Genomic DNA, 21,799 nt, shown 5'->3' with positions numbered 1-21,799 from the left:
TACAAATCCCAAGATCCCATAGGATTGAGTCATGAAAGTTAAAGTGGTGTCAAACTGCATTAATTCTGCAGTGTGGATGTACCCCAGGACCTAGAAGAGGTAATTGCAACACATGGGCCCATGTGAAGAAACACAAGTGTTCTGGGGAACCTTGAGTCTCAAAAACACCTCTCAAACCTGACAGTTACCATGTCATCTCAAGGACTGAGGGCCCTTCCACACAGCCATATAACCCAGAATATCAAGGCAGAAAATCCCACAATATCTTCTTTGAACTGCGTTATCTGAGTCGACACTGCCATATATCCCAGTTCAAGGCAGATAATATGGGATTTTATACAGCTGTGTGGAAAGGGCCCGAGAAAGCTGAACAGAACAGATAAGAAAGTCAAATGTAGATTCAAGAAACATGAACAGACTTCTAAGAATCTTGGCTTCCCTGATGAATTTGGTTACACACACTATTCCACAAATATACATCTAGCCTATATTGTAGAAGGGCAGTTTTAAAATATGCCGATATAATTTCTTTCTATATATTTTTAAAGAAACTACTAGGAATTCTAAATAATTTGTTTTTCTACCTTTCCACATCACAACATTACTGATCAGTTTCTAGGGTATATTTGTACCACCAAAGGCAAACCTTTCTTTTTGTTACACTGGTTATGATACATAAGCAAGAGAAAAGAAATGCCTCTTCAAAAATGAAAAAAGAGGGAGCATGCAGTGTTTGCATATTGATGAAAATGGAGTCCCTTAGAAGAACATGTTCCATGACATGATTTGGTTCATTTGGGATGCACAAGTCGAAAGGTAGATAATTGTCTGAAGTAGTTATAAAGAATTCATAGTGTAAATGTTGGTGTTTTAGTCACATGAAGGCACATGACCACCAATAATTGAATTGGGGATATCCATTAACTATAATAACTAATACTGAAATGAAAATTCACTACCACATAGTTTCAAAAGTATTTATTGTCCCCCCCCCCCCCAAAAAAAAATTAGACACAGACTTAGTAATTTTCTGTTGTCTGTCTTGCATAGTAGGCAAACCCCCTCCTACAGAAATGAACCCCGCACAAAAGTTTTACATTGTTTTAAATAATGGTAATTTGTCTTTCCCACTTAGTAGCAGGGGAATCCCTTTGCATAAATCAAAACTAAATAAGAATAAAGAAACTTATAATGTCTCTAGTGTGTGGAGTCCTGGGAGATTATTCATATGATGCCTTTAGTCAATGACTTAGGAATTTAACACTGGGGTTTCTGTTTTACGTTTTTGATAAGAGAGAGAGAGAGATCTTGTGCCAACTCAGTACTTTCTCTAATCTAGACCAAGGTTTAATGTTCATAGTTACTATGACCTATGAATTTTCCCCTGTTGATTGCTTATCTGTTCCATTTCAGTATAACAAGACTTTTCCTCCCTTCATGCCGCAGAGAACTCAAATGGATGATTCTCTTAATAAGCAAATGAGACCCTTGACTGAAGGGACATCTACACTGTAATATCAGTGCGGTTTAAAACCAGTTTAACTCATGGTTTAATCCTGTGGGATCACGCAAGCTGTAGTCTTACAAGGTTTTTAGCCTTGTTTGCCAAATAGTGCTGGTCCCCCAACAAACTTCAACTCTCAGGATTCCATACAGTCGAGCCATAGTAATTAAAGTGGTGTCAAACTGCATTAATTGTACAGTGTTCATGTAGCCTGAGTCTTCTGAAACTGAGAGGGAAGAGGCCAATTTTCAATGTCCATGAGAATTTGCAAACACATGGAAGTACAGTATTAAGATTCTCTCTCCTGGAAGGGCTAAGATCTTCAAAACATGGTACAAAGGCGAACCACTTTCCTTGTGACACTCTTTGAAGGTGCTCAAAAGAAGCAAATTTCTGGAAATGTGAATTAAAAGAACAGAGATCCTCTCTACAGTCCTCTATTGGAATCACTTTTGCAGAATTCACTTCCTTTACAGATTCCTAAAATGAGTACTATTGGACCTACACATTGGTGTGTTTGACTTTTACAGATTTCAATATACAAGGATTTGATTAAAATGTTCTCTCTGAGGATCTCTAGGTCCTCCAGTGTAATTCTATGGACAACAGAATTCTGAATGCCCCTCTCCAATCTGCAATTCCAGGGATTCCATACAAAGTTGCCCTAGTAGAAAAAAATATAAATACCAAACATTGATTTTATCATGTGCAAAGTACTACACACTTGTATAGGCATAACCTGATGCATAACCACCATTTCGCAGATCCTCAGGCTTGCTTTTGACACTCATTGAGCGGTTTGCCATTTTATAAAAGGGACATTTTTACTAACCATTTTTTATTATGAGATTTGATCACCCATGGCTTTTGGTATTCACAGTGCAGTTCTGGAACCAAGTCCCAAAGTTACTAAGACCTAGGTAAAGGTAAAGGTTTTCCCCTGACATTAAGTCCAGTCGTGTCCGACTCTGGGGGTTGGTGCTCATCTCCATTTCTAAGCCAAAGAGCCGGCACCTCCTAGGTCATGTGGCCAGAATGACTGCATGGAGCGCTGTTAACTTCCCTCCGGAGCAGTACCTATTGATCTACTCTCATTTGCATTTTTTCGAACTGCTAAGTTGGCAGAAGCTGGGGCTAACAGCAGGTGCTCACTCCGCTCCCCGGATTTGAACCTGCGACCATTCGTTCCGCAAGATTAGCAGCTCAGCACTTTAACACACTGCACCACCAGGGGCTCCACCAAGACCTACTATATGTCATTTTATGCAAAAACTGATAGATGAATTTTAATTTCCCCCTCTCCCTCCCAGTCTCTTTCTGCTTTCTGTAACTTTTAGGTAGTTGCCCTGAGAACTCCTTTGTTACGTCAGTTTAAAGCTGCTCTGAAAGGAAGTGCTTTAAATAAATAATTAAGTCTTGTTGACTTAGTTTAGTAACTGGTATATTATGATACTGAAAGTCCCAGTGACATTTTTTTTCAGTTTATTCCACATGACTGTGCTATAATTAATAATTTTTCCAAGAAAATAAATGAACCAGATGTCATCCATTAGTTTCATTTCACAAAAAAAGTCCTCTGGGCTCTTGGGAAAACACAGATAACATTGGATTGTTGTCTTTCGGGCTGTGTGGCCATGTTCCAGAAGTATTCTCTCCTGACGTTTCGCCCACATCTATGGCAGGCATCCTCAGAGGTTGTGAGTCATGGCGGAAAGAGCAAGGAAGGAAGGAAGGAATAAAGGAGTTTATCTATGCCTCACAACCTCTGAGGGATGAGAGAAGGAAGAGGAGTGGGAGGGGGTGGGTCCACACGGCTGTCAATCAAGCCACCTTAAAGCGCCCAAAAAGGAACACGCCCCTCCCTCCTTTCCTCCCCTGGCAAAGCCACACTCCCAACTTGGAGGACTTTTCCCCATTGCTGTGAGTTTTCCAGGCTGTATGGCCATGTTCCAGAAAAATTCCCTCCTGACGTTTCACCCACATCTATGGGTGCCCACGTGCGTGAGGAGGAGGAGATGGGGAGGAAGCGGCAACGGCAGCTGCAGCAGGTGAGGATCGTGACTCTGGGAGGAGGAGGCAAGGGGTGCGTGTGCTTACGCATGCATCCCTCCGCTGGCTGCGAGTTCACGAGCAAGCCTCCCTTCCCCTCCCACCCTCTTTCCCAGCTGGGAGCTTACTACCAGGCTATGGGTGCCCATGCACGTGGGGAGGAGGAGAGGAGAGGGGGAGGAAGCGGCAAGGGCACCTGCAGGCCTACAGCAGAGGCTCACAACCCTGGGAGGAGCACGTGGGGGTGCGCGCGCATGCATGCGAGCACGCGGAAGCGCCTCAACTGCATCCCTTAGAGGATGGCGCCTTCAGCAACTGAATAGTTTGCCTACCGGTTGAAGCGCCCCTGGTACCATGTTCACTCCTATAGACTAGTCTTTCCTATTCATAATGCTGTTCTGCGAATTTTCCAGCCTGACTAAAATGTGGTGCTTTCATTCAGTCCCCTGCACTTCATTGGGAAATCTTTAGAGTTCCTGAATTCTTTGAGTAAAAATACACCCAGAGAATTATTTTTCTTCCTTTCCGTTCCTGCTGTTCCTGGTACCATGTCATATGGAAGGGAGAACATGGCTGGGGATGAAGAAAAAGAAAGTACTGTAACAAGGGGATGAAAGAGGGTGCTTTCCTGAGTCCTTGTTTTCCTTGAAAAAATATTTGCATTTTCTCTCTCTCTTCAATGATATGGAGTACGTGTGTCAATCTTTCCTGGTTAATATGCAAAACCTTTGTAGAGCTCACCCTTCTGTGTCAAAAAGCTTACACAAGGTTTAATTATTTCAACGTGTTTTACCAAAGAATGTGTTGGCGTGGACATAGCAAATTCGTTATTAGGAATCCCTGGTCTCTACAATACTACAATTGTCATGATCCCAAGGCAGAAGGAATGTCTTTTAATCAAGTTCAGGTCTGCAGTGTAAATTTTTATCTTCCCTGTTTACCCTGATGGCAATCCTCCATTTGGCTTGGAAACCCATGGTGGGTGACCCTTTGACAATAGTTATCCTCTATGGTTTATAGACACCCCAGAGTAATTGATGTGCCTTAAATAAACCAGCCATTTCAACTTTTGCTTATATTGCCACATGTTCTGCTTATTGCAAAATAAATACACATTTGTTACTCCTTTGTGGCACCTTATCTTCCCAAGGATATTCTTCTGTGTTGACATTCCATTTTTCCCAGCAATCATTGCCCAAGTTAGCTCTGTAACTGCTAGTATGATAGTATTTTATTTATTATTTATTATTGATAACAGATTAAGAAAAATTTGTTTAAAAAAACTTTTAGTGTCCTTTGGCAGATAAGACTTATGGGAATGATGCAATGCAATAATTTTATTACGTTTTAAGCATTTTAATGCTATTTTGTACTGGGTTTTAGCTATTTCTTTTTTTAAAAAATAAAATTTCAGTTGAATTATGTTCTGAGGGTTTTTTGTGCTTTTTATATTATGCTTTTAAAACACACTGCCTTGGATCCCATGTTAGGAGACAGGTGAGATATTAAACAAACAAATGATCATCAGTAGTGTCAATGATGGCATGAATTTAATGGCCTACACCATACTCCGTTCTCAACTGGAGTAGAGCCATTGAGTTAGTTCAATCTAGCCTACATTCTCACTCACCATTCAGCTGTTACTTCAATTGGCCTACCCAAAAGGATTTCAAGTTATTAGTTACTAATGATAAAACTTGTTGACATGCAGACACCTGCATGCTAGCACTTAATAACACCCTCTTAGATCTGAACAAACTTTATTTGGAAGTTGTCCTCTTCTGTACTGTAAAACTGTAATGTAGAACAAACATTAACTAAAAATGCTTAGGTGGGACCTCTTTCCAAAGTCGAGGTGCCATAAATACCCTACAATTAATATGAATAGTGTTTAGAATTAATCTGCTGCCCTAGGAACTAGGACTCAGAGCAATGGGTTCAAATTATAGGAAAGGAGATTCTGTTGAGGCTTGTAGAAATAAATAAACAGCTTTATCACACTTTCTGAATCAAGATAAACCCTGCAGTATAATAAAATGTCACTCACGCTTGTGTAACAAGTAACAGTATCTTTACTTCAGTACAAAAGTTCGAACAAGTTCCCTGCATGGCAGGAGGACCTTACACTGGAGCTCAAGAGTCCTCCTTTTGTGCTTGATATGAAAGAGCAACTTGAATAAGCCCATGCAGCAGCAGCAGCACTCCAGGGGAAGAAGGATTCACCACTGTTCTCTTTGGCATGAGTAATCTGGTGGAAATTTACACTATGTCAAGAATGCCTTCTGAGTCTAGATCAAGATTATAAAAGATGTGTTCCAACTGCATGCACAGTTCATAGTTAAATAAAGGAAGTGAGTTGTTACAGTTATGAGAAAGACAGAGACCAGAGGCAATGGTGTACAAAGCTGAAGGACAAAGTGTTCCTTGATCTCATGGACTTGTGGGGAACTTCCAGTTTCTTTTGCATAAAACTGACAAGAATTCACAAGAGTCGTGTGATACTTGCTGGCTGGAACTTCAACTTTGTTGTGATTCTAATAAAATTTTAAACCTATGAATCCAAGCCTCCCCTTCTAAATCTAAATTGCCACAAAGATCCTAATACAATGAAAGTGCCAGATCCTGTCCTATCTTGGAAGTTAAGCAGGAACAGTCCTGGTTAGTACCTGGATGGGAGACAGCAAAAAAATACCAGCAGCCATAAGCTATATTTCAAAAGATCGAACTGTTAAATGCATCTCTTAGTATCCCTTGGCTAAGAAATAAACCACAAATCATCAAGCAACTTCAAGCCAGCACACACAGAGAGTGAGAATTTATGTACACTATCCAACCCCCTGCCCCAGACTCATCTCAAGGCTGACTATCTTCACAACAGACAACTGCTTTGGCGAGTATCCTGGAGTTTTTGAGTTTAAACCGCCTTTGCATAAATTCAAGCAAAGTCAGCCAGCCAGCTTAGAGCAGAAGCAATGACAACACAGAGGAGGTAAAATTCACACTGCCCCAAAGTAACAATTGTGTCACCCAGTCATGCATACAACGAGCCTTGATTTGGCATCATTGTTCTGGTTCCCTGTTTCAGGGCTTATTTAGATTGGACTAAACTGCCTGGTGTAGATGAGCCCTGAACTGTCCAATGAAGGAGAATGGAAGACCACAAGCATTTTGCTGCCTGCGATACAGCGAGCAGCAGCAAAGGGCATCCAAAAGCTATCAGTCAAGCTCCACAGTCCCCACATTTGGCCAAATTATAAATATCAGAATCTCCTGGAGTCTGAGAATATTCACGGATAAAAAAGAAAGCTGTACATTGTAATTAGTTTTAACAGAATAGTAGGCTGAGCCAACATGCTTCTATATTCTGTCTCATCCTGCCTTATGGCAAAGATTTATCCTCGCCCACTCAAAGAATCAAAATAGGTCGAGAGGAAAAATATGCCATGGTTTTATAAAAACCTTGTCCACACATAAACACAGTTTACTCTTGAGAAATAATATGTAGCCTGACCCTGCCCATGTCAAAAAGATTCAGGAGGCACAGCCAAAGGAAGAGATTGTCTGTGGCCTTCTACTGCTAATTATGTACTTCCTGACATAACTGGCTTACTTTGTCTCATAATAAGGCTATTCCTGGCAGAGAATATGAGCAATGTCCAGGAAAGGGATGGATAGGAAAAGAGTCTGGAAGCAGAAACAAAGCGGAGACGTGGCAGGGAAGTGAGACCAAATGTAATGAGGCTATAGCACTAAAAGGGGGGGGGGGGGACAGAATCAGAGACTGCCAGGGTTTTGCTTCAGTCGCTTTCTTAAGTGCCAGAACTGAACACATGGAAGATTTGACAGCAGTGCAACAACTGCATTCAGTTTGGGGTTGGTCAATATGCTTGCCAATTATCCTGATAGTACATAATTATAGAATAATAAAGTTGGAAGAGACCACATGGGCCATCTAGCCCAACCGAACCCCCTGCCATGCAGGAAAAGTACAATCAAAGTATACATGACAGATGGCCATCCAGCATCTATAGAACATATAATGCTACTCCACCCCCTCTCCTGTTTGGACTATTTCTCTGTAATAGATTAAACCCCTCCATTGCTACATTCCTATCTGAGGACTCGTCCACCAGGTTTCATTTATGCCTATTGTTTTGTAATTGTTTTGTTGTTTAGGAGTTCCAGCTCATCTTATTTATTTCCCATGCTCTGGGCATGCAAAGACATGTAAACCCCTGGGACATTCCCCTTAGCTGTTTATTTGAGATTGCTCCTTGGTACTTGTTGTGTTTGTCCAACCCTTTCTATAGCCTTTTGTCTGTTCACTCTGGGCTTTGATAAACTACTGTTTCTAAGGATAATGTCACCCTTCCCCACACAACCTAGTTTAAAGTCCGCCTGATCAGGATTGCTGTAGTGGCTCATGAATTGTGTCTGACAGTTGCTGATGTACTGAAATATTTCCAAACTCTGACAAGCTCAAATTAGGGTTGATCTAAAAGGACCAAATGACACATTAAGCTGCTATAACTCAGAACACAGGGGGGGAAAGAGAAGGAAGTAAACTTACTTTTACTGTTGTGTCCCTGGAAAATAGAGAGAAATGCTCTGTGCTTCCTCTAAATTTTCAGGTGGCACCATGAAAATCCTGACTAATATGCACAAAAACATTATAAAGCACTTCTGGTCTCAAAATGAGCCAATCACCCACCTGACCTTTCCTCTTCCTCCCCTCCCATTGCTTAGACATGAGTAACAAAGAAACCATCCGTTCCAAATCAGTTAAAAAAGTATCATCAGCCCCTCCCATTTGTGGGTGTAACTTTTACAGAGATGATTAATATGGTGAGTCTATTAATCATTTTGCCACTGGAATTTGACTAGTCATACTAGAGAGGGGGAGTCGTTTCCCCATTTTCGTGAGATGGGGGTGGGGATGGATGGGTCCAGTGTTCCTAAATACCCTAAAGACATCAGATCTTGCCTGATCTTGGAATCTAAGCAGGATCAATCCTGTTTAGTACTTGGATGGGAGCTCAACAAACTACTTCAAAGCATACACATATGCCCACCGTCTGGAGACTGGTACTGGATTCAACTGTTAGATGCTAAATTTGGGGCTGCTCAGGAGCAGAAATACCTCAAGGTAACCTACTCCAGTGTACCACTTCACAGCCCTAGTTTCTGGGGAACATAAATAAGAGGGCACTATTGGTTTCATTCCTGCTTGTGGCTTTCCAGAGACATCTGCTTGGCACTATGAAGACGGAATGCTGAACTCCATGGTTCCATTTCATTATTTCCCTTTTTAATGGCATTATCAGTATTACTCATTTAAGTCATGCTGCCATGCTTTTGGATACCCAGCAAACTTTGAAAAATGTTTAACAGAACTTTTGATAGAATCTGTGTCAGGACTGGATTAAGATATACTGAGATAGTAAACTTTGACCAGCTTAAGAGGCCTATTCCATTGTCCTCAGAAAGGGTGTTGTTCATACATAAACAGAAATGGGGATTGTATTAGAAGACTCTAAACTGCAGTTTCCTTGGTTTTTGTGGACATGTCCATACAACTGCTTTTTATGACTCAGACAACGGTAGCATAGCTTAAACTTTGTTATGGTCACAGACCAGCCTCCAGCTTCTAATTTCACAAGGCAATGTTTGGAGAAAAACAGCTATATCCTACCCAACCCAAGCATCCTTCTCGAGGGCTGAGAGAAGCCCCAAGCTAGACACACTTTTGGATAAGGATCTTGCCAATGAAACCTATGAATCTGCAATGAGATTTCCCCTTCTGCTGTGCTTCCTAGGGCAACAGTCTCCAATCATTCTGTAAAATGTGCCATGTTTTTCCTCATTATCTATCCATGTTCCTTTCAGTGAATGGTCAATTAATCAGGCATGATGAGCCCATCATATCCACAGAAGTTCACTTCTGGGACTCACTGCAAATTATGAAAAAATGTTGACAGCCATACCCTATATAATTAAATAACAGTGACACGAACACACATGCTTCAGCATATCCACGTTCACATCATTGCCATTTACTAATTTAAGGCATGACAATTCACGGTCACTAAAATTCACAGATCTGGATCCTGCAGATCTGAAGGGCCCACTGGTGATGATGGTGGTGGTCACATGCTATCCAGTGGTCTGCATTTGGCATGGTGCAGTCCCAATTAATCCTCTATTGCTTCACAACTGCCTTTAAAATGTCCCAGTTTCTCTCTTCCCTTCCATCTTACTCCCTTTGTATCTTCAGCTTTCTTTATTTTTTGCAAAATGAGTCCATAGGGCAAAGGTAGCTTGTACTCTTTTCGCTCAGCAAGAGAGAAAAGGAAGAATCTTGCCCTTCCCAATAGACTCAAGCAAAAGCAAACTACTGCAGCATTTCCTATTTATGCATCCTTCCTCATTAATGTTCATCATCTTGACCACCCTCCGATGTTGTTTGATCATGCCTATGCTGATTTTCATCTGTGAAATGTTGGAATGGTTTTATTATTGTGGCTGCTACTATTATGTGACTATTTCCTAGCCTTTCTCCACACCACACAAAGATACAACTAAAAGTTAACGGCCATAAAAACTTAAAAGTTAAATATAATTAAATAGCCAATATGATTCAAATCCATTAATAGGTACAGTATATTCATTCCAAAGCACCAAATATGGACAATATACAACATTATTGAACCACTTTCTCCATAAGCAATCAGTTCCCAAAGGTCTGCTAAAATCAGAAACAGCCTCACTCAAATAATTATGGTTATATTTCCAAACTGGTGAAAAAGCATCCATCCTAATGAGGCTTGAAGCAACAGTCTAGTTCTGTTCATAGGAAACTGGCTCTTGAAATGTTGTTTTTATCTTTTCAAATTTAGGGGAGGAGACGAAGTTCAGTACAGGGTCTGTAGGAATGCTGCTGCTGTTTTAGCACCATCATGTGGTGTGAATAGAAAAATATCCTAGAAAACCAAAGGAAGTCGTTTGCTCTTTCTGGTGGAATTCAAAGACTGCAATGAGTGCAAACAGACTTGCGGCTGGCAGGACTGACTACTTTCCAGAGAGAGAAACTTCCAGTCCACTGTTCAGAACAGGGAGCTAAACAGTGATGCAGGAAGACAAGTATAGTTTTGAAAGCAGAATTTCTCTGAGCACATGCTTCACCAGAAGTCTATTTTGAGTACAGAAGTACAGCTCTCTCGTGCACTTTTCACATCCAAATTTCCTACTTGGTCCTAATTTTTCTTGAATGAAAACATCTTCCCCTCTTCCCCCCCCCCCCCCTACCATTCTTGAATTTGGCTGCCATTATTTGGACCACAAGTTCCACAATTGTTCTGGGGATTGTAATCTTAAACAGTGGTGTTAACCAAGCTGTGCTAAGTTGGGGGGGGGGGGGGAGAGAAATAGTTTCTTTTATTGGGTTGCCGTGTTTATCTGTGGCTGAAAATGAACCTCTGAAGATACCAGCCACAGATGCAGGTGAAACATTAGGAGTGAATATTGCTGGAACATTGCCATAGGCATTTTCTAGATGCTCCAGGAAATTTTATGGTATGCCTCCCCGTGATGTTTCCATAGATTTGTGTTGAAGGACTTGGAAGATTCCCTTTTTTATTTATTAATTTTTATTAAGTATTTTTGCATACAGGTTTAAAATCATGGGGTTCAAAAATGGGGGGGGGGGGAGTAGGGAATACTTGGAAGTTTCCTAAAGAGGAGCCTCTCTAAGAATCTCTAGGTCCTTTAGAACAACTCTTTGGCATATTAGAACTGAAAGTAAGCTGTTTAATGGTGTCCCATCATATTGGTGGTTTCACCTAACTGTGTTCCATCCAGGAACATATCCTCTATGGATACAAGGATCTTACTGTATGTATAGGATCGAAGATTTGGGCTGTTATCCTATCTGTTCAGTTCAGTCAAACATAGATTAATAGATATAGGACTGCACTCTATTTTTAAATGAATGGTTGTGATATTACAGGCAGTCTCCAAATTACGAACAAGATCAGTTCCGTAGGTTGAATTTGTTTGTAACTCCAGCTTTTTTTGTGTGTCAGGACCGTCTTGAGAAACTGCAAGTTGCTTCAGGTATGAGAGAACTGGCCGCCTGCAAGGACATTGCCCAGGGGACGCTCGGATGTTTTGATTTTTTTACCATCCTTGTGGGAGGCTTCTTTCATGTCCCTACATAGGGAGCTGGAGCTGACAGAGGGAGCTCACCCGCTCTCCCCGGATTCGTACCGCCAACCTTTCAGTCAACAGTCCTGCCAGCACAAGAGTTTAGCCCAGTGATGGCCAACCTATGACACGCATGTCAGCACTGACACGCCTAGCCATTTTTGGTGACACACTGCCGCATGCAGATTGATTGGATGACTATGTCTTTTGTGGCCAAATTTGGTGTGATTTGGTCCAGTGGTTTTGTTGTTTACTCCATGGGAATTATGTACATTACATTTATATATATATATTATATAATTCTATTATTATTCTATTATTATTGTAGTATATTATCATATTATTACCATTATATTATTATTATATTATTCATTATTCATGACTACATTGAAACTAGAATAGAGAGAAATCAGCGTGGAAACTGTAAGAGGTACCGTAGATTGTTGTACATGGAAATAATGGTAGTAAATAGTTTTTGATTGATTAAATACAATTCTATATTACAATTATACATTTTTGTTATTTAAACTATACATATTGCGAAATTATGGTTTTTTTCTCAAAGTGACACACCACCCAAGCCATGCTAGGTTTTTTGGTGAATTTTGACACACCAAGTGCAAAAGGTTGCCCATCATTGGTTTAGCCCATTGCGCCACCAAGGGTTCCATATATATGTGTGTGTGTGTGTGTGTGTGTGTGTGTGTGTGTGTGTGTATGTATGTATGTATGTATGTGTATGTGTGTGTGTGTGTGTGTGTGTGTGTGTGTGTGTGTGTGTGTATATATATATATATATATATATATATATATATATATATATATGCCTATAGTGTTTATTTCGTTGTTCAGAACATTTCACCCCACTTTCTGTCCCTGCGATAATTGGATTTTGAAAAATGTGTCTTGTTGTGGAAACAAAGATTGGCTTCTCCCCATGATAATTATTTTAGGAGTTAATTTCCCTTCCGAAGGGTAGATTTCTCTCACTTCCCGTTGTCTCACCCCTGTTCTTAACTATGAGTCGTATGTAAGGTGAATGTTTGTAACTCGGGGGCTGCCTGTATATTTTTGTGATGGGCATCAAAAGGATAAGCTTGTGGATGCCTCTTTCAGTAATCTATTGTAGACCAGAACTTCCCTTTCTTGTCCTCACAGATAATCACATTACTTCAAACTCTGCCCGTAAAGGCTTGCTTTCCAGATTTTTCCCATCATCCCGCCACCCTTCAGCACATATGCAAGGCTTCCCATGCAAACAGAGCTGTCTGGTGTCTGGTTCATTTGACAGTCTCACAAGCCTGTGTGTGTGTGTGACCTTCCCGTTTCCAGCCCTCCCTTGGGAACCAGCTGATTAAAGAGAAGACTGACCGATTGTGCTTTTGCCCAGCTGTCTCTCAGGAATGAGAAGGACAATGTAGGAGAGGTTGAGCACAATATGACCATTGTTAAAGGTTGCCCAACTGTAGCAGCAGTTTCTGGGGATATAAATGATTGCAGTTTCCTTAATATTATTCTCTATAACAGCATGAATGAGATTGAGAGATTTAAAGGCCACACCACAGGAGCTGCTGTATCAGCAAGAACGCAGAAGGGTACCCTGAACCCCTCAATGCCAGTGAAATTAGACAACCTATGATGCTGTGGTCCTATCAAGATCAGCCAGGAGCCATAGGACAGGGCTGAATGACTTTGTAGCATCGGTAAGGGCTGGTTTATCAAGTAGTTGCACAAAAGAATAAATCGGTGCCTGAGTCACCATTGGATTGATGTCAGCAGGACTGGAGATGACTCATATTTTCTGTGCTTAACTTCCAGAATACTTGTAAATTAAATAGACATAGATACCAAGACACATGTGTTAACATATACACCAGGGGTCCTCAAACTTTTAACACAGAGGGCTGGTTCACCATTCCCTCAGACTTTGAGGGCCTGGACTATAATTTGAGAAAAACACAAATTCCTTTAAGCACTGCACATATCTTATTTGCAGTGCAAAAACATTTAAAAAATACAATATTTAAAATGAAGTACAATTTTAACCAACATAAACTTTGCAGTATTTCAATAGGAAGTGTGGGCCTGCTTTTGACTGATGAGATAGTTGGGTTAATTAGGATTGTTGTTGTGTGCCTTCAAGTTGTTTCAGACTTAGGGTGACCCTAAGTCTAAAGTTAAGGGTGAGGGCTGGGTAAATGACCTTGGGGGCCGCATCCAGCCCGCGGGCCTTAATTTGGGGACACTATATCTACCTAATGGAGCCCCGGTGGCGAAGTGTGTTTAAGCACTGAGTTGCTGAACTAACAGACTGAAAGGTCGCAGGTTCAAATCCTGGGAGCGGAGTGAGTGCCCGCTGTTAGCTCCAGCTTCTGCCAACCTAGCAGTTCGAAAACATGCCAATGTGAGTAGATTAATAGGTACCGCTCCGGCGGGAAGGTAACGGCGCTCCATGCAGTCATGCTGGCCACAAGACCTTGGAGGTGTCTACGGACAACGCCGGCTCTTTGGCTTAGAAATGGAGATGAGCACCAACCCCCAGAGTCAGACATGACTGGACTTAACGTCAGGGGAAAACCTTTACCTATATCTACCTAATCATCCCACTAGCAACTGGTGGCTTCCATGTCAGTGAGGTGAAGAATCCATTCCACATCTTAGTGTGAAGGTGCTGTCCAAGATGCTATCTGATTCCCTATTTCAGGTATAGGGTTCAGCCTTTTGGATAGCTCCTCTAATGTTTGGTTTGAAACAGTGGTTCTCAGCCTGAGGGTCCCCAGGTGTTTTTACCTACAATTCCCAGAAATCCCAGCCAATTTACCAGCTGTTAGGATTTCTGGGAGTTGAAGGCCAAAACATCTGGAACCCACATATTGAGAACCACTGGTTTAAAACTTGGAATGGATTCATTACACCACTGACATGAAAGCCACTTCTTGCTCACTCGTGATGTCCTACTTTCCTGATTCATCATTGGATGAATGACACCCTGGTCTCTTTGAGAGCGAGTCCAAAGATTTACAACTCAGCCAGTATCACAAGATTTCAAAACTGCTTTGGTGTGGACTGTGGGCATGCTATTTGAAAACCAAACTACCTAACAAGGACACCTATCATCCAAAAGTTGTCCACCAGAGAATGAATTGACCACAGCCACTATGAAAGCAATAACAGCGTAGAACAGTTGTGAACTGCATGGGTGGAGGAACCATGCATACCAATTAAACAATGAGTCTGTCTTATTTATTTATGGCATTTTAAACTAACTATTCAACTAAAATAGTGATCTAGCTAGCTAGTAAGCAACATAAAAGCAAAATTAAACAAGAAAATGTATTCTGCATTTATGTAATGGTCTGCACTATTATGTATACACACCTGTCAATTATAGGATTATAGTTCAGGCAACTAATCAAAATAAACTCTAATCCACAAAAGCTTATGCTATAATGAATGTTTGTTTTTAAGATATTACCTTGGTGCTTCATCTGTTACATTTCTCTCCTCTTCACACTTGCTCCACCCTTTGAAGGACAGAAATACAATGAGATGATTCTGTTATTATTCAAAGTAGGTCTTCCTGGTGCAATTCCAGCACCTTATTTGAGGGCTAAACTATCCCTCTATTTTAGTTTTGGGCAACAGCAAATTTTGGGGGAAGACTTGGGGCTTAAGACAAAACTTTTAAATTTGGGCGCAATCTTGGCAGCTTTGAACCAATAAAAATGCCTCTAACTTGTCCCCCCAAATTGGGGTTTTCTGGGAGTGTATGGGGACACATCTAGGGATTCAAAGAGCCCATGAGGTCCATGGCCCATTCTTTGTATATCTTTATATATTTAGAATACCTGGTATTCTGTATCAGTTCCTTAGCTCAGTATAGTAATTACTTAATTAAATGACTTTTTTGAGGCTTGAATTCTCCCCAAATCACTATGAAAGCATTATTTACCAATATCTATGGATGATCAAGTCCCATTATTTATGACGGTGCAGGAAAATTGTGTCCCTTATATAAAATGCCAAAATCATGGTTTGCTTTTTGATTTATTTAAAAATATATATTTTAAAGCTGTGGATGGCCACATTGTCTGAATGTCCGATCACCGTCTCCAAAGCAGTTGCTCTACTTCCAACTCAAGAACGGGAAACGTAATGTTGGTGGGCAGGAAAAGAGATTTAAAAATGGGCTTAAAGCTAACCTCAAAAACTGTGGCATAGACACTGAGAACTGGGAAGCCCTGCCCCTTGAGTGCTCTAGCTGGAGGTCAGCAGTGCTGTGGAATTTGAAGACGCACAAATGGAGGGCGAAAAAGAGAAACGTTCCTAGAGGAAGGTGTGTCAAGCCAACCTTGACCGGGACCGCCTTCCACCTGGAAACCGATGTCCTCACTGCGGATGAACATGTGGGTCAAGAATAGGGCTCTACAGTCACCTATGTACCCACTGCCAAAACACTACACTTGGAAGGCGATCATACTTAGACAAGGGATTGCCTAAGTAAAGTTAAGTACTGTGTACTCTTGATCCTGGACCAGTATTTGTAGTATCCTCCTTGTTCATGACACTTTGCTTTATATCTTCAGCTGTGTGCTATCTTTATGTTGAAACACGGACCTTGAAACAGCCAAGTGATTAAATTACTGCTCTAAGTAAAATAGTTTTGATACAAGCTGGGTATTGTCTTGGTTAATCTCTGCTTGCATACTTGCAGAGCCCTGGATCCTGACATGGGATGACAAAAGTGGAGGAAGAAAATAGAAAATAATTGAGAAGATGGCTTTACTCAGGATGGAAGAACTACAGTGCTTCCCAGTGAGATGAGGAGCAGGAAATTCCTCTTCTAGTTGAAGGTGTGGAATTTGCCCAGTTGCCATTTCTGCAGAGTAGCTCTCTAGAAAGTAATGCAAGAAGGGAGAAGTATAACATGAAGATTTTTCATCATCATCACCAACCATAAATTGTTTTTCATACTGCCTTGCACCTGCTCAAATCCTTCAACTGTGAAGCTCTACCTTCTTCTTGGTAAGATATTGCATTACACTGCATGACGCTTTGGGCGGAGGAAGCTGGCTAAAGTTAGTCAATTTCCATTTGCACAATAAACTGCTGAAGGTGGCAGATATGCTTGGCATTAGGGGGAAGACCGAACAAGCAAATACAATCCCTTGATGATTTCAACACAAGCATAGGCAACAAGTAAGCAAAGGAAAAAGATAGTTCAAGAAAAGAAGTACCAGATTTAGCATCGCCAATCAAGCATCATAGGTTAAATCTCTGACCGCTGCTTTTTATATTCCTTTAATTTAGACCCATTTGGTGTATTCCAAAAATTGGACCTTTTTATGGTGGTCCCTACACAAGGTGGAAAAATGTGTCCCTCCAGAGATTGAAAAAAATATTTATTTACTATATTTATATTCCACCCTTCTCACCCCGAAGGGGACTCAGGGCGAATCACAATGCACATATACATGGCAAACATTCAATGCCATTATTAGACATACAACATACAGACAGACAATAGAGGCAACTCAACTACTCCTTTCATGGCTCACTGTTTGGCCAGGCTACCATGGCTATAGAGAACTAGAGTTTGACAACATCGCTTCCCTGGCCGTGCCTTATAGCTTCTTGCTTTCTGCTTCCAAGCTCTGTTGTGGCAGATACCACTACTTCATATAGTACGTTAGAACTTTATATAAGCTCTGCTACTAAGATCAAAGAGCCTGATTATTAATTTTTATACAATACGCAACTGCTTTATACTGTTTCCAACAGACCTCACAACCTCTGAGGATGCCTGCCATAAATGTAGGTGAAACGTCAGGAGAGAATGCTTCTGGAACATGGCCATACAGCCCGGAAAGCTCAGAGCAACCCAATGATTCTGGTCATGAAAGCCTTCGACAACACAATCAACAGGAAATTCAAGTTCTTCTCTGACACAGAAATAAACATTAGTCACTTGAACTCTGATGTTTTATAAGGGATCATTTATATGTTTTCCTTGTTTTAAGCTGTATTAGTTCTTAGACGGCACTGCATGCAGTCATGCCGGCCACATGACGTTGGAGACGTCTACGGACAACGCTGGCTTTTTGGCTTAGAAATGGAGATGAGCACCAACCCCCAGAGTCGGACACAACTAGACTTAATGTCAGGGAAAAACCTTTACCTAGTTCTTAGACTCGGGTGCCGAAACATACTAAGCCAAACACGCAAACTAAAAGGGTCAATTTCACCTGCAGAGTGTCAAGCAAATTGATAAGGCCTTGTGTAAAATGGACCTGAATGCTCAAGCTGTAAATCTTCCAGTGTGACTATGCTCAACTTCATCATACTGGAGGACCTAGAGATTTCTAGACATAACATCTCTCTAGATACTGTTTTTTAAAATGGAGAGTGGAAGTTGACCATAGAGTTGTGCTGAATGACCAAGAAATTTCTAGAGAGTTGTTCTCTTCAGTAAAAGAAATATCAAATTTCTTTACACGTATATATTTTTTTACTTTCATGGGAGTCCTGTGCTCCTAACATCAATTAATGTGGAGGGCTGATTTTACATATATATAATCTCCCTGGTATCAGATATTAATCTTGGAATTGGCCTCCTGATCAATATTGAGTTTTTGGGTTAAGACACTTTTGGCATCTCCAACAGCGGTAGGTTCAAAACTGGAATTTAAACAGGAACTACCTGATAGTGGAAGAGTTTGGAAGAGATTTGTGATGGCAGTTGTTGGCTTTCCATAAGAGTGGCTCTTAAACCAACCTGGCACACTTGGGCTGCAAACAAATGAGGATGAGACTTGGCATTTTTTACATCTGGCCTCCAGGTGTAAGCTGTAAACCACTGAAGAAAGTCAGCAGTTAGAAGTATTCCTAGAAACACATCTGGATCCCAAAATAGTTCCAGATATCCTCTACTCCAAACACTTCTGTATATGTGTCTGTTTATCTGCCTTATTAAATAGAAGCCCATAGCTCTATCTTGCAAGGAAGAATGCTTTTGTTTTTGGAAATGAAATGTAACACAGGTTGAATATTCCTTATCTAGAAATCTAAAATGTCCCAAAATTGTCCACATTAGTGGCTGGGATAGTGGCACCTTTATTTTCTGATGGTTCAGTGTAACCAAACTTTGCTTCATGCACAAAATTATTAAAAATACTCTGGATAAAATTGCTTTCAGGTTATATGCATAAGGTATATAGGAAACAAAAATGAATTTCTTGTTTAGATTTGGGTCTCATCTCATGATGTTTATTCTAAAATCACCCCTCCCCATCCAAAACACTTATAGTCCAACCATTTTCGCACAAGGGAAATTCAAATCTGTAATGCCATATTGCAAATGTAACATAATTACAAATTACATTTGAGTTATAAGGGTAACAGCTTCTTGTTTACTTCTTGGGAGGAGAGTAATAACCAATCTCGACAAAATAGTGAAGAGTAGAGACATAACACTAGCAACAAAGGTCAGCATAGTTAAAGCAATGATATTCCCCAGAATAACCTATGGATGGGAGAGCTGGACCATAAGGCTGGCTGAGCGAAGGAGGATAGACATTTTTGAACTGTGGTGCTGGAGGAAAATCCTGACAGTGCCTTGGACTGCAAAAAGATCAAACCAGTCCACAGTCCAGAAAATAATGCCTGACTGTCCACTGGAGAGAAGGATATTAGAGGCAAAGATGAAGTACTTTGGCCATATAATGAGAAGACAGGAAAACTAGGAGAAGATAATGATGCTGGGGTAAATGGAAGGAAAAAGGAAGAGGGGCTGACCAAGGGCAAGATGGATGGACGGTATCCTTGAATTAACTGACTTGACCTTGAAGGGGCTGGGGGTGGCGATGGCCGACGGAGTTCTGGCATGGGCTAGTCCATGAGCTCACGGCTGAACAAATAACAAATTTTCTTGTCATTATTCTAGTTGTGGGAACCAGTGTGATGTAGTGTTCTGATTGTTAAACAAAGACTCCAAACTGCCATGGTTCAAATTCCTACCAGGCATTGAAACCCATTGCATGACCATGTATTACAAAGCTCTAGTCCAGATTATTTGAAAGCCCATATTTTTTCATATGAGCCTGGTCAAGCCTTTTGATCTTCAGGAAAGGCTTTTCTCCCCATCCCATCACCCTCAATGGGTCATCTGATGAAGATACAAGTCAGCCTTCTCAGGAGCTGCCCTTTGACTGTGGATATTTCCTCTCAGTGAGGTTTGACCCTTCTCTATCTTTTTGCTGGCATCAAAGGTGCTCCTATTCAAACAACCCCCCACTGGCTGAGGTAGGAGTGTATGCAATGGGTGTGCTGTTTTATACAGTGTTCCCTCACTACTTCATGGTTCACTTTTTGCGGATTTGCTGTTTTGCGGTTTTTCAATAAACTCTAAAAGACTATTATAAATCATAAAAAATTACAATTTACAGCCTAGGGAAGGGAGGAAGGAGAAGCCAAATGGAGAGAAAAGGAGCCCAAGCGGCAACAGGAGGAAAAGGAGGCGATTTATCAACAAAAGATTGGTTAAAATAGTGTACAACTACTAAAATAATGTATAAATATTAAAATAAATATAGTGTCCCTACTTTGCGAATTTTCACTTATTGCGGATGGTCCTGGAACCTAACCCCAGCGATAAGTGAGTGAGCACTGTATATGTAATACATACTTAATGTGTTTTCACATTACAGTGCCAACAGTGAAGAAGGGTGGGAGTTCCAATCCAATAAGGACCTGGACTTTGCTCACCTGCCGCAGGGGATACGTTCCTGAACTTATCAGGCCAACTTGGCATAGATTTTCTGACATGTCATCATCTGACCAAAAGTATTGAAAATGAACAAGTCCAGAAAAGTTTGCTTTACATATGAAGGGTGGGCAAAATACGTCCTTCCAAATACTCTTGGACTGCAACTCCTAGAAATGCTACTAAGAAGGAGTATTTCCAGTCCAACAAGGATCTCACTTTGCTCATCTGCTGTAGTCTCATACTTTTAGATGCAACACTTCTTGCATATGCAGTTGTGTAGCAATATCTAAGCCATACAATTTTATATTTGTCTAAAACATCACAAAGCAGGGATATACCTCCTCGCTGCTTCTTTTTCAAGCAGCACTATGAGCAGATGATGTGTATTTATCTAGGCATTTTGAACAGGGTGTAGTCAACCGACTTAAAGACTTGGGAGTGGCAGTTTTTCATGTTGGTTCTTATTCCGAGTTAATAAAAACAGAGTATTAGTCACTTAGTTGTTGATTGTTTTGTTAAACCTTTTTTTCAAGTTCCAGATGATTTAGTGCTATTCTCTAGTTCAGCCAAATGTCCTGCTCCCCAAGTCAGGAAGAGGCCACAGACATCCAACACATATTATATAATTTGTATGCTACTATCACAAATGCAATGGATACTAAATAACAGTTCTAAAACAATCACTTCATAATAGGTATCAAATACAGTAGTAACAACTTGATAATAGAAAATAATAATTTATAATAATAATGATAATAATAATAATAATAAAAAATTTTCAACAGCAGAAATCCTGAGCTTTGAGAAAAGCAAGCAAGTATTCTGTAGTAGCCAAGAGTAAGTAGTGGTCAATTTTTGGAGTGGTGGCAGCTATTTTGTTTGTCCAAAATCTGTGTATGCAGCCATGAGGATTTAGTTCCAAAATATGACTATACCCTACTTGTCTACGAATTCCAGTATGTTTCTTCTGGAGAAGAGAAGACTGAATGGTGACATGATAGTCGTCTTTAAATATCTGAAGGGATGTCATGTAGAAGATGGTGCCTGCTTGTTTCCTGCTGCTCCTAAAGGCCAGAACATGAACTAAATGTATGAGATTCCACCAAAAAAAAAAAAAAAAGGGAAGAACTTCTTCACCGCAATAATTATTTGATAGTGGAAAGGACTGCCTCAGAGGGTGGCAATCCCTTCCACTTTGGAGGACTTTGTCTTTGGTTTACTGCAGTTGCCACAAACGGAGTTCCTTATGGAATCAGACGAAAACAAACTTTTTGTTCGCA

This window comes from Anolis carolinensis, chromosome 3 (assembly GCF_035594765.1).
Source record: "Anolis carolinensis isolate JA03-04 chromosome 3, rAnoCar3.1.pri, whole genome shotgun sequence".
Lineage (NCBI taxonomy): Eukaryota > Metazoa > Chordata > Lepidosauria > Squamata > Dactyloidae > Anolis > Anolis carolinensis.
This window is presented reverse-complemented; position numbering follows the sequence as displayed.